This window comes from Canis aureus, chromosome 25 (genome assembly GCF_053574225.1).
Source record: "Canis aureus isolate CA01 chromosome 25, VMU_Caureus_v.1.0, whole genome shotgun sequence".
Lineage (NCBI taxonomy): Eukaryota > Metazoa > Chordata > Mammalia > Carnivora > Canidae > Canis > Canis aureus.
Window position 1 is genome coordinate 23186253 of NC_135635.1, and position 14335 is coordinate 23200587.

The 14335-nt window shown below is 35.6% G+C and overlaps 1 protein-coding gene across 9 annotated transcripts in view; it reads left to right on the forward strand.

The window, feature by feature from the left end:
- Positions 1-14335, forward strand: part of SOX5 (SRY-box transcription factor 5) — a 994522-nt gene that overhangs the window by 23912 nt on the left and 956275 nt on the right. For 2 of the 9 annotated variants that reach the window (XM_077870733.1, XM_077870735.1), the window contains exon 1: positions 3289-3737. The exons of the other annotated variants lie outside the window; for them this stretch is intronic. The gene's annotated coding sequence lies outside the window, so the exon portion shown is untranslated. Of the gene's footprint in view, positions 1-3288; positions 3738-14335 lie in introns of those variants that run through there. 9 annotated transcript variants of the gene reach the window in all.

The following is a 14335-nucleotide window of genomic DNA, read 5'->3' on the forward strand; positions in this document are numbered from 1 at the left end:
AAGCACACTTGTTCCATAATTGAGTCGATTAAATAGTATTGAGTCCCATTGTCATATTTATATTGATGAAACGACTTTTATAACTACAAAGAGTCTAATAAGTAAAACCTCAGAATTATGAGGCAATATCATAGACATTTCTGTATTTTTTTCTATTGTAAAATACAAATAGCAAAAGCAACCTTTACTAGTGTGCAATAATGAAGGAACAGTTTTTGAAAAGTGCTCTTATTGGGATTTCAGTAGTTTTCAAGCCTGTGCAGTAATAGCCCAAGCTATTTTGGAACTGTGCATACATTAGTGTTCTGGTGCAGCATGATACAATAATGTGTGAAAAAGTATACGATCGCACCTTGTTTAAATTTGCAGTTTTTGTGCATAATCCCACAGTGAGCTCTTGTTAGGTTTTGACTGTATATAGGAGAGAAAAAAGTTAATAGAAGCCCACAGATTGGGGTTGGATGTAAATATATGACTATGGAAATAAAGATTTTTGTTCGTTTTTGAAAGATCAAGAGTTAAGTTTATATTATATATAACGGGATTATATAGTTACTTTTACCTCTGGGGTTAGTTTTCCCAGAGAACGCTTCAGAACGTACATATATAATCATCTAAATGAAAATGCATATCTGCTTATTTCATATTTGCAGAGTATGAGTGAAAAGTACCGAGTTTGATTTTTAAAAACAACAATTGTGCTATAATTTATGCATTCATATTAATGTTGTTTTTCAAAATTGTCACCCAGAGAAGCAAAACCCTGATTCCAATGATGCCCTTGTTCAAAACATTTTGGAAAACTTCCTCTCAGAATTGTCTTTTGAATCATTTGCAAGCCTGACTAAAACATCCATCTCATTACTTTCTATTCGTATTTTATACCAAGATTCATCATCCTTTTTTTATTCACCAGAGTTGGCTATAAATGTCTCTCTGAAATGATGAAAATGGTTAAAATTGACTTTCAAATTATGAAATTTGTCACCATTGAGGATATTTAGAAGTGTGTATGCATGTGTGTGTGTTACAGACTTAGAAAGCACTTTCAGAAGGAGGTAGAAATACTGTCTGTGGCTGATGGCTGATCTTTAGGGTGAGTTGTGTTCTAAGGGGACCACTATGAAGGGAAGTCACATTAGATGACATAGTACTTTTGTATAAAAACCAGTCACATTACTTTTTAATAACACTGTATAATAGTTTTTACAATGTTTACAAAGAAAAATGCAAATATGTCTTTTGGAATGCAAGGCCAAAATACTTTACACAATTAGTTGCATATTTTATTGTTAAGACAATTAAAGGATTAAAGCAACTAGAGTACTAATCCTATGTTGGTAGATTCTTCAGATAATGGTCTCTACATAGTAATGTCTCTGTATAATTTTATTTAAGTACTACCATTCACTGTCTTATCTTTAAGTATGTGTTTTCACTAGCATCTTACATAATTCATACTTATTTTCATATTATTTGGCGGTATGATTTGGTATCATTTGAAATTTTCATTTTAGTTGACTTCACATAAGTAATTGTCTCAGTTTTTAAAACAATTAATGCCTGTTTTCTTAATCTTCATTAAAGAACCCAGTTACATGTGCTTGAAATGTAAAGTAATTGAATTCCAAATATTTTCTTAATTTAAGGAATCTGTGGCCAGTCAGTACCACTCATGCAATGTTATGTGTCAAATGGTTTATGAATAAAATAAAAATGAAGTGGTAATGTACATATCCAAAAGCTCACCACTTATCCTATCTGAATATCTTTTTTTGTGTTTGTTCTTACATGGGTAGGAAATGAAAGTAATTGCCAGAGAGACTCAGTGAGTAGTTTTTATTTTCTGTGTTTTGGAATTAGTGCTGTTTAATAGGAGAGGAAATAATTCAAAAATTTTTTTCTATGGTCAGTTTTTGTGACACTGTACCCTACAGCTTCTAACTTTCAGCTTTGGGCATTAATGCCTGCATTTCAAGAATGTCATCGGTTACTCTTGGAAAATTGATAGATTTAAGTGCAAAGCAATGTTTGAATATGAAGGTCTCATATTTACTTTTGCGCTACTTTCCAGTATCACTAACTAATGTCTTGGAGACAGTAAAGTCTTCTTGTTTAACATGATATGTAAGTTTTGTAGACTAATTTGTGTTATACATTTTCTTTTATCCTGGTTAACTAACTGTGATAACATTTCTTTTTTTCTGGCTTTGTAGTACTAAATGGGTTTTCTTTTCCTGAATGCCTTTCTCCTTGACTAGTCTAAAAATTTTAAAGCACAGAGTTTATGCAGGAATTGCTCTAGACTAATATTTACTTCCTTCTTTAGGCATCTTACATTGCATTAATATAATTGAGTGTTGTTTTGTTTTTGCAAAAACTAGTTTAGCTAAAATGGGGAGCCGTTTTGAGATACAAAAACTGAATGAATTGTACTACACCTTTAGTTCTTTGGTCACTTTATTTTACCTATTAATTACTATGAGTTTTTTCACAACAAATACTGTTTTTGAAATTCCATTGAAGAAATTTCAAAAAGAATTTTGAAATTCAAAAGGAATTTCAAATTCCATTGAAGGAATTTTTAATATTGTGATAATATTCATTTGCCATATAATTGTTCACTGAAGAATTTAAAATCTGTAATACATTGGAACATAAAATCCCCATAGCTTTTTTGTTCCCTATTAAGAAAAGTAGATTCAGAAAGCTTGTATTATAAATGTAGCATAGTACTGCTTACCAAAAGTTAGGAGTTTTATTCTTGTAGGAGTTATGCTAGTAAGTAATGTTTATATAATCCTGATAAACATTTCTCCATGACCGAATTTTGAGTGGAAAACTTTGTCTCCTAAAAGGCTGTATGTGAAAAAAAAAGAAAAGAAAAATAGAGCCTGCCCTCTGATTGTGTGTGGTGTGTGGTGTGTGTGTGTGTGTGTGTATGTGTGTGTTTAGATCCAGTTTAATACCAACTAATGCCAACATCTGGCAAAGAGATGGAGATCTGGGAATTTGTTGCTTGAAACCCTGGGACAAAGTGTTCTGATCTGACCAGCAAACATAGCTGTGGACTTGAACTGGAATCTTCAGGGGGCAGAAACATCTTAAGTGTCTGGAAAATTGGCCTGTTGAGTCACCATGAAGGCACTAAAACAAAACTAATTTTAAGCAGGTCAAAGTTCAGTGATTCCCTCTGGAATTCAAACTTTTTTTAAGAGTCTCATGTTTAAGTGAAAAGGGTCAAAGTTGATGCACTGTTACAATGTTTTGAATGCTTTCCCTTAAGAACAGCCACCCAAGCTGGGATTAGCATGAGGAACTGCAAGGCTGGCACTTCAGCGTCTGGGTTAAAAATATTTTAAAGCAGTAAATGCAGTCAGTACAGAGAGATCCCTGGGAGCCTTTCTATTCAAAAATGTGTGAGCTCAGGGCAGCGACTGCAATGTAATTTAGGGCAGTGTATGCTTCATAGCTTTGGAGAATATTGCTTCCCACTAATGTTCCATCAGAGGATGGTAGGATAGTAGTAATTTTAGAAGGTGGTATTCCTGTTTGTCTTACATCGAAAACTTCAGAATAAATAAAAGGACATATCAACTGAGCAAGAAATGTAACTATGGAAAAGTACCAATGAATCTAAATTTGAACTGAACAGATACAAAATCAGCATGGGTGTAGGAATATTTTTAAGGAGGAAGCTACAGCAAAAGCAACTTCCCTGGGAATGGACCTCACAGGTATGTATGATGTGTGACACAGAGCCTGCAGAAACTTTCAAGAAAGTGCCTTGTCAACAGTGAGGTGCTTTAACTATGACCAGATGTAATGCTGTTGAATATTTGAATTGAGGAATTATTTTAGGAAATGGAAACATAGGGGATTTAATTTCAGTAGCTGGAATTCAGATGATATCTGGATATCCTGAGGATGCCAAGCGATTAGCTGGTCGGAATTCCTTGAGTGAGATTGTATTGGGATCGGATGATGGCCTCACTCTAAAGTGAGGGACTCTAGGACTTTTGATGTTAAAATGTTATATACTGTAGCTTATTGCGATTGACTAGGCTTTTTTGAGACTGAAGATCTTGTTGCTGACTAGAATGAGACTTAAACAGCATTCTTAGACATTAAAAAGAACCTATTATTTTATGGGTTGTGTCTAGGAAAGGGGAGAAGAACATTTACCCTGCCTTCAAATTTAGCAACTCAGCTAAAAGCTCTGGTGCAGCTACAAAATTTGGCTGGTATCCATAGTCGACTAAACTCCTTATAAAACTTTGGTTGTTCTTATTAGCTATTTTTTTCCATGATACCAGTTGCAGAATAATTTTGTTGCTCTTCACCATAAGCCTATGATACTCACTTTGAAGAAGCTTTAATTATTCAGTTATTTATTCAGTAAATATGTTATTCCAATTTGAGGAATTACATTTTGCATTGTGTTTACTGTGTCTCAAGAGATATGAACTCAGTCGTGTCTGTTTATTTTAATGAGATAAGCCAGGCACATGTGATAATTTTTACCAAAACACAGAATAAAAATGCATGAAGAAGAAAAAGCTGTTATTATTGTGTGACATGATGACTCTTGTACAATTTTTAATCAGAAAGTGATCTGAGTTGGACTAAAAGGTAAGAAGATGTCATGCATGTTCTGTGTGGTTCCTTCAGGTTACAGGTTAATAGAAAGTAGTCTTTGATTGGATTCTCGAATTCAGTTGTGTTTATAATTATTAACATCGTGAATGCTGCTTATTTTAATGTGATGAAGAAAGAAGAATAAGAGAATCAGATATTACAGAGGTTAAATTAGAAAAGGTCAAATGCCAAATGTTTTCAAGAACTGGTGCTAGGATTATAATGCTGGGATACTTTTAGGGTCAGTTCTTAGATTTCTGTGAATCTTAATTATGGACCAGAAATTTAAATTTATATGCAAGGAATTTCGAAAACAAAATTTATTTACCATCTGAGCTATATGAAGAGATATTCAGCATTTTCAATATTCAACTTATTATATTCTAATTTATTAGCTCCACGTGACGAGTTAATAGTTCTATCACAAGTAACCTTTAAAAAAATAGTTGTAGCTCTGAACTTTTGCCCCTCTGCATGTCATTGTGGGGAGAACTTTCAAAGGCTCTTAAATCTGTCTGATAGTAAAATATCCTGATTCGTTTTCATTTCCCTCCATCTCTAGGCTCTGTCAGCTGTTAAACTTGTGCTAGCCGACTGCTGGCTCTACATGCTGTGCTGATCCTTTTGTTTAACTGGCATTTCTCATAGCTTCCCCACTTAAACTAGCTATCAGAATCCTATAGGTCAACCAGATAGTTTACCTTATCGGAAGCTCACCTGAAACATCTTTTGAGGTAGGGCCTGTGATTTCATGACAAATAGTCACCTCAGTGGGGAGCTGCAGAGCTCACCTCTATCTTCCAAGGGTTAACAGTAACCTATAATAATAATTTGGTGACACAAAATGCTTCTTTTTATGCATTACCTATTTCCAGAGGCCTAATTTAGGTTTGTATCAAAATGGATATCACAAACAGTACCGCGTCCTGCTGAGATACAAAGTGCTACTGACAGACTTTCTGTGATTCTTTTGGGGGCATCTGGGAGGGGTGAAGAAATACTGGGGAGTGAAGCGATTGTCAGTTGCTTATAGAGTAGCTAGGACAAGTCCTGGTGGAGAATGGTTTTCAAAAGCAGAATAGCTTTATGGAATTGTTATATCGGGAACAGAACTTTGTTCTCTTGCACTTGCTATGAGGCAAATTTTAGAACAGGGAAAACAGCAGAAGTGGTTATAACAGATACTTTATTTTTCTGTATGATTTTCATACTTCATGCTCTAGCAACAGTGACAGCGCTTACCCAGGTGTAAATACAAACATAATAACATGGTACTGGGAAAGTTTTAAACTTTTAAGAGTCTGATGAGAGTCTTAATTCCTCATCACAGAATCCCTGGTCATGCCAGCATCAGTCCAACTGGAAAAGCAAGCAAAGTTAATCTGACAGTGTGTTCCATCTTTAGCCCAAACATTCTAGGCTCCCTTATTGTCCTAGTTCTTTTCACAAAAGAAAGCAATACAAATTTATCATTATTATTTTTTTTTACTTAACTATACCCAGGAGTATTTGTACTTTAAATAGAAGCGTATGAAGGGTTGTTTTTCATAAACGTTTATTAGAGTTAGAATTTCTGGCTCTTCTGGCAGTTAGGGATGGGAAAATAATAGCAATATTATTTTGCAGAAGGGGTCTTGCAGCAAGCCTTCTTTTCACACCATATAGGCTAAATTGCCATTAGAACTACGCCTGGGAACTGATTTGAACCCAAATGTGGATGGTAAATGACCTGCGGTTTTACAATTCAGTGATGGAGATATTTTTACATTTCCACACTTTAGGTTCTGTGGCAGCTTCCAGCTGCAGCCTTTGCCTGGACTGTGCCTGGTTCTTGTACCAGGTGAACGGATGGGAGAATGTCAGGGAGCCAGGCAAATCCGTGAACTCCTTCCCCAGAACTTTACCTCCTGCTCCCACTTCAGCCTTTGGCTCTTGTGTGTTTTCTGAGAGTGCAGGGTTTTTCTTGGCCTGCCGCTTCCCCAAGTGGCCAGCCCTCGCCTCTTCACTCTTCTCTGGGGATGTGTTCCCAGAGTGCCCATTTCCCACCCGCCTCTGGGAGCACCACGAAGGAGCAGCTGTCCTTGCATTCCCACTCCTACTCCAAGGAGAGGCTTGGGTGCACAGGCTTCTGTCACATACTTAATTTCTGGATCTCAAACACAGCTTGTTCAGCTCTGCATTTTTGGCTCAGTGAACACATTGAACATGTTCGTATAGGTGTTCATCTTGGGGTACACCCATCTAGGGAGAGATAATAGACATAGTTTCTCCTTTCAAGGACTATTTAATGGCTATTGGGAAAAAAATACTGATTTTTTTTTTTTTATGCGCTGCAAGTGATATGCTCATGGCATTCTTTTTGATTCTTTAAAAAGCTGTGTAAAAACTAGAATTTTAAGGAGTTTCTACCATAAAGACTGCTTTCAGACACATTATATCTATTTCCTTATTTAATTGGCTATAATTCATTTCATAAGCATTTCTCATTCAAAGCAGAAAGACTTTCTACCACCATGGTCTAAGAGTTTGGCCACTTTTCTTAGGGATTGCTTAGATCTTCCTTGTAATAGCAGCTCCCTGAAGAAAACCAGAGAAAAGAAATAACATCAAACCTTCAACTGCAGCTTTTGTCCTATTTAAATTGCAGTAGATAATTTTGAAAAACTGTAAGTGGGGTGATGATGTAAGATGGACTTGTAGTTCTCCTTTCAAACTTTCTTCTAATTTTTGTGCTTATTTCAAAAGCTTTACCCAGAATGAGAGTGCATTCATGTTGTTTAATGTCCTTTGTTTTCATGGTATTGTTTTTTATAATGATTGGTGGATAGAAATGTGCCAGGGCCATGCTTTGGGATCTGAGCCTCCTTTGGACCCCATAGGATGTCAATGGACTCATTAGGATTTAGCCAAGTTTTATGCATTATTCATAATATACATTCACAGCGTGTGCACTAACGGCTGTCTCCTGTGTCTGCTTAGTCAGAACCATTTGCATGCTGTATTATGGAACCATAACACAGAATGCATTTAGCCACATTTTCTGTATTATCCTTAATACATATTGTCATCATATTCTGTTATGGGGTATGTGGTGAATGTGTTTAAACAATAGCATTCACTTGTGCATTATGATTCCATAAAAACAAATGTATAATAAAAGTCTTGATGGAAGTAATTATTGCATATGTGCAATAATAGTTTCTAAAAAAGCCTTCATATTATTTCTAGTTTGCTTTTATTGTTTGATTATCTAGTTATTTGTTTGATGTTGTTTTATGCCTGCTGGACTGATGTCCTGAAATTTTTAATTTTGAAAACAACATACCTTCTTTATCCTCTCATTTCTTATCTCATTAGTTTCCCTAAATGAGTATTTAAAAATATAATATTTAAAAGAGACTTGATGATTAGGAAAAGCATGTTTCCTAACTAGCAATTAAAGATCTGTAGGGTATTTGTTATAAAGAGCCAGTGCTCCATGTAGCAGCAAAAACTGTGTTATATATGTGAGAAATTAACATCGAATTATCTCCATATCCAGGATCTAGAGGTTCTGAGTTCCAAAGTCAACAGTGACTCTATTACATTTAAGGGGTTGGCACTTTATCTTTTTATCTTGGACACCTTGCTTGCAAAATGGCAATGACTACTGCTTAATTTCAGTAGAATATCAGATTCATTATGTCAGTTTTTTTTTAAAAAGAGTTAATTTGGAATAGAAAGAATAAAACCTAGAAATATATCTCTGTGTCACAGGTGTGAAGGAAAAAGAGTTTATTTAAAACTTTAGGTGGTAACTTATTGAAAAGTTATGCTGTAATGGAAATCTTACGTGCAGAGTATAGTAAAAGGATTCACTGAAATTGTTAAATCCTTTGTGAGCATTACGGATGATTTTTCAATAGTTTGAAGTCATCTGGTTTCTGGTTAGCTACTAGTGAACTCAGAATATTCACTTTGAAAACTGTGTAATTCATTTGGTGTCCTCCAAATCTAGTGCTTTTACAAACGACCACTTTTTATTTCGTCATGAAACCATTAAGGAACAGATTGAGAATTAGAATATATAGAAGATGGTAGTTTTACTTTGAAGGACTATTAGTCTTTTTTATTGATAATGACATTTTTAATAGTAATCTGTTTTACTTGTAGTCTTATGAAACTTATCTGTTTTGCTGGACATCATTGGTGAATTTATTTCAGGTAAACAATCTCACTAAAAATTTGAAATGTACCCATGGTGGGGCACCTGAGGGGCTCAGTGGTTGAGCATCTGCCTTTGGCTCAGGTCATGATCCCGGGGTCCTGGGATCAAGTTCTGCATCTGGCTCCACACAGGGAGCCTAGGTCTCCCTCCGCTTATGTCTCTGCCTCTCTCTCTGTGTCTCTCATTAATAAATAAATAAAATCTTAAAAAAAAAAGAAATGTACCCATCGTAATTCTCTTGTCCCCTCTTTTCAGCAAGTTTGATACTCTGCATCCAGATAAAATGTCTCTTTCAATACTGTCCATATTCTTTGGGAATCTAAAGGGTATATAAACTTGGGGTGCCTGGATGGCTCAGTTGGTTAAGCATCTGCCTTTGGCTCAGGCCATGATCCCGAGGTTCTGGGTTTGGTTCCGATGTTGGAACTGCTTCTCCCTCTCCCTCCCCACCCCCCCACCCCGCCCCTTACTTGTGATCTCTCTGTCTCACTCTCTCTACTACATAAATAAAATCTTAAGAAAAATAAAAATAAAGGATATAGACTTGATGCAAAATCTGACTAATGTCTTTTCTGCCTATCTCAATATATTATTCCCTATTTTTCCATTGACTTTTACATAGTTGTTTGAGTCATGTGTTCTTGTTAAGAGTCAATAGATTAGAATCTTCTGGTTCTAGATGTAATTTCAAATATGATGGATTGAATTACAAGTAGCCAGACCTCAGAATAGGACAGCAGAGGATATGCTACTCACCCAAATTTAGATATTTTGGTTGTCTGGAGTAATATGAATTTGTCAGATGAAGAGAGATAAATTGAGTACTAGGTAGATAAAAGGATGTACCCCCTTAAATAGATACAGAAAGGGAAAGGACCTCAGTGATTTCTTTTTCTTTTTCTTTTTTTAGAGATTTTATTCACGAGAGACACAGAGAGAGAGAGGCAGAGACATAGGCAGAGGGAGGAGAAGCAGGCTTCATGCAGGGAGCCTGATGTGGGACTCAGTCCCAGGACTCTGGGATCATGCCCTGAGCTGAAGGCAGACGCTCAACCACTGAGCTACCCAGACGTCCCCTCAGTGAGTTCTATCTTAAACAAGCTATATTATTTCTACTTTCTTTTTTCTTTTAAAGACTGTATTTATTCATGAGAGGTAGAGAGAGGCAGAGACACAGGCAGAGGGAGAAGCAGGCTCCATGCAGGGAGCCTGATGTGGGACTCGATCCTGGGACTCCAGGATCATGCTCTGGGCCAAAGGCAGGTACTAAACCACAGAGCCACCCAGGGATCCCTTATTTCTACTTACATTTCTTTCATTTGATATTTCCTCTCAGAAGGCTTACTTAAAGTTGATCACTTTGTTCATCTTTTATTGTCAGTTTAAGTAGTTCCTCTGCCTCAAAAATCCTCATGTTAATTTGGGCTATTTTTTTATCCCACATTTTTAGAGAAGCTGTTGATCCTCAGTGTATATGTCTGGATGAAATAGAATGCCTAAAAATGTTTTGTTTGTATTTTTACTTATTAAGATATATTTATATATCAGATGACTAGAAACTGATTCAGTTTTTTAAACACAAAAATTTTATTCAAAGGAGTGTTGAATCTGAATTCAGCATAGTCACTTTCCAAGCAATATACATCTTCCAGTGATACTGAAATTGCCCAGAATATTCCAGGAGCATCTCCATTGGAGCTGCCATAGAGCAAACCTGCAGCATTATTCTGTTGATGACCTCAGTGGGCAAATTTTCTAACTTTGAAGAGTGTCTTTATATTTCAAAATTGTCAGAAGATAGATTTGAGCCAAGTTTGGTAAATAAAATAGGCAGGTAGTCAAAAGGGGAATGGGTGTGGAGGGCAGTACAAACTATGGCACTCAACTAACAGATCTGTTTTCATGGGTCAGTCAGTTGTTAATTGGAGGATTAGAAAAGTATTAAGCTCCAAAAGTGTTTTAAGCAATAGTAGCAACAGGGAGATGAGTACACAGTTCCTTAAGTTCAGTTTCCTGAAGGACCATACTTATTTGCCTGTTAAGATTTAAAGTAGGTTTAAAATATGTTACATTAACTTGTAAGTTATACTTTGCATAATCACAATGTATTGTGGCTTTTTGTGTTCATATATTATAACAGACGTACAAAAATGTGTCCATTTTTATAGATTGGTGTGCCTGTTCTTTCCAAATTATGAAAAATGTGGTCTTTCAAAACCATTAATTCTGAGCTAAGATAAGGTGTTCAAATGGAAAAATAATATGTCTTTTTGGGTTTTCAGATTATAATTCAGTATTTCCAGGGCCTAAATATTTTAAATGTAGATTTAATCGTTTTTCCTGCTTAATACTGGGCAGAGGTTACCTCAATTTTCATAACAATAAAATTTATTTCAGGGAATTTCTTCATCCGAGTTTATTTTTTGGCTCTTCAAGACTGGGCTGAGCACTTGCGGACTGGTGCAGTTGCTTGCAAATAGATCATTTCTGTAGATTAATAGTAAGAAACATTCACAGTTATATACATATATGTTTAAGTTAGACATGAAATTATATATATATCTACATACATGGATAATTTCATGACTAACTTGTATGCATATATACATTATATATATGTACATTATATATATAATTTCATGACTAACTTACATAATAACACATTTTAAAAGACTCATTTTGGAGATTTTAAAAAATTTTTATTTATTCATGAGAGACATAGAGAAAAAGGCAGAGACACAGGCAGAGGGGGAAGCAGGCTTCCTGTGGGGAGCCCAATGTGGGACTCATCCCAGGACTTAAGGATCACACTCTGAGCCAAAGGCAGATGCTCAACCACTGAGCCACTCAGGCATCCCGATTTTGGAGATTTATTTAATAATAAAACAATTATTCACCAAATCATATCATTTTCATTTTGGAGGGATTTTAGATACACCATGTCCAAATTCCTCACTTTGATACCCTCAGAGTTCCTTGGATTGCACCGTTATCAGGAATAATATTAGAAGGGTTGATACAAGCAAAAGCAGGTTCAACAAAGAATGTTGGATTAAAAGAAAATAGCTGAATGCTATTTTATTGCATATAATTTCAAAACTCAAATTAGTTAGGGAATTGCCATTTCTTGAGGATGGTTAAGAAATAGAACAAATTTTCCTAGTGAGTTGACTACTGGGGAAAATTCAAATTAGCGTGTATCCTAAAAATAAAGTTTGAATTAGTTTGAATAGCTATCAGTGTCTTTAAATTTGAACTAAGTTTGATTTGGCTTTGTTAATAATTTTTGTTACCTCCATAGTAATGCCATGACCTTACATAGACAACTTCTTTGAGAGTACAATGAGATCCTAGCAGTTTTAATAGATTTTAACAGTTTTCTTTATCTCAATATTTTTTATGTAAACTTCAATTACATGTCATTGGTTTAAATTTTAAGACATTACTCTTTAACCTACTCTATACAATTGCATATTACTATCTTATCTTTAGTCCAGAGAAGAAAATACACTTATTTTGCTAAGTTAGGAAATTTATCCTTCCTCTATTTCTGTGTTTCTCCCTTTGTCCTTCCTTTCTCCCTTCTGTTTTTCTTGTACTTTATATCCCTAAATTAACTTTTTTTTTTAAGATTTTATTTATTCATGAGAGACACAGAGAGAGGCAGAGACATAGGCAGAGGGAGAAGCAGGCTCCATGCAGGGAGCCCAATGTGGGACTCGATCCTGGGACGCTAGGATCACGCCCTAGGCCAAAGGCAGGTGCTAAACCGCTGAGCCACCCAGGCGTCCCAACCTAAATTAGCTCTTATTACATATTGGATATTGAGTGGAGAAGGGCGCTAAAAATGGCCTCTCTAGGAAAGTTCTATGTACTCTTTTTTACTAGACTACTTCTAGTTCTTAATGGCTTAAATATATGCGCTCATTGGTCCTATAAGATACCGTACCTGGTTTTGTATTGCTGCTTCAGAAATAGCCTTGCAGGGAGACAATCTAAAGCCATCGTCTGTGTTTTCTTGTCTTAGGCGGCTTAATTTCTCTGAATTTCCCTTTCTTCACCTGTAAAATTGGGTTTAACTCATAGGATTTTTGTGAGCATTAAAATGAGTCACTTACTTGAATACATTTTGTAAACTGTAACATTCCAATAGATGTTAGTTGTTCATTCCTTGATTTGGTGAAATGCAGAGCAGCAGTGCAGCCAGACTTACAATTATTTTTGGTGATGGGTTTATGATCTTTTTTATATGCTGTATACCTTTGGTAAAGTTCAAACTTTATCGTTTTCAGCTGGAATGGCACTCATCCTGCAAGTTATAACCCCTGGGGGGAAAAACCCACAAGGTCTGCTTTTGGGTTATATTCATTTTGGTTGTTCTACAGTTTGGAATAAAGTTTCTGACGGTACCATTGAGTGTTGACAGTACCTTCTGTGACCTTTATACTTGAACTCTCTTAAGATTCTGCTTCTTGTTTTCTTTTTCTTTTTCTTGACTAATGTAAATATAAATTTTAGTTCAGGCCTAGGGGATGATGTGTATATTTTCTTTTTGCTAATAGGTATGTGGTATATAAATCAAGTATTTATAACTCATTATTTTGATAACATGCTACAGAAATCCCAGTAGCCATGTTTAATATTTGTTTTAGGAAATTTGCCACTGCAGACAAATTTATTTTAGACTGACTTCTCTGAAGAACAGTGAATTAAATGGTGGGGAAAAAAAACCCAATGTGGCAAAGTAATGTGATATATTATCTGAGTTCATGGGAGCCATTTGTAATCTTTCTTTTCTCAGAGGATTTTTTAAAAAAATAATTTTCTCTATTTATTGCTTGTTTCTGTTCTCTATATAGTATCTGGTGTCTAGACGTGGGCTTGTACTGAGGAGTTATAATTTCAAGTGAAGTGATAGGGACAAGTATTTCTGGGTGTGGTACCTCCATTCTGACTTTATGCAAGTCACTTGATCTCTTTTCTTCCTCATTCTCTCTCTTTCCTAGCTTGTGAAAGAAATAGTTACAACGTATTTTGCAAGACTGCTCAGAGGTATAAATGAGATAATGTATGTAAGAGTTCAAACACTCTGTCATTGAAAAGTGGCATATCAATACTAGCTATCAAAATACTGAGTATTTGCCTAGCAAAAAAGATGAACTATAATGCCCAGGCTTAGGGGAGTGTTTTGCAAAAGTTTCTCCAAGATTTTAAATTGGCTGGTAGAAATAGAATTTTAGAACTAGGACATCTTTAATTCTTCCTCCAAACCCATTGGAGGAAATTGAGAGTCCCATAAATAAGTAGGAAAATTGATCATAGAGCCCAGATCTCCTGGCTCTCTGACTGGGCTGTCTTCTCCAACATGAACACTGTGGGGTCCACCATTTGGCCTCCTTGGGTATTAAGATGTCTTTCAAATGAGAGGGATATAATAGCAGTAGCATTCACCCTTCTCTGAGAAAGGAAGGACTCTAGAGAGGCATTTTC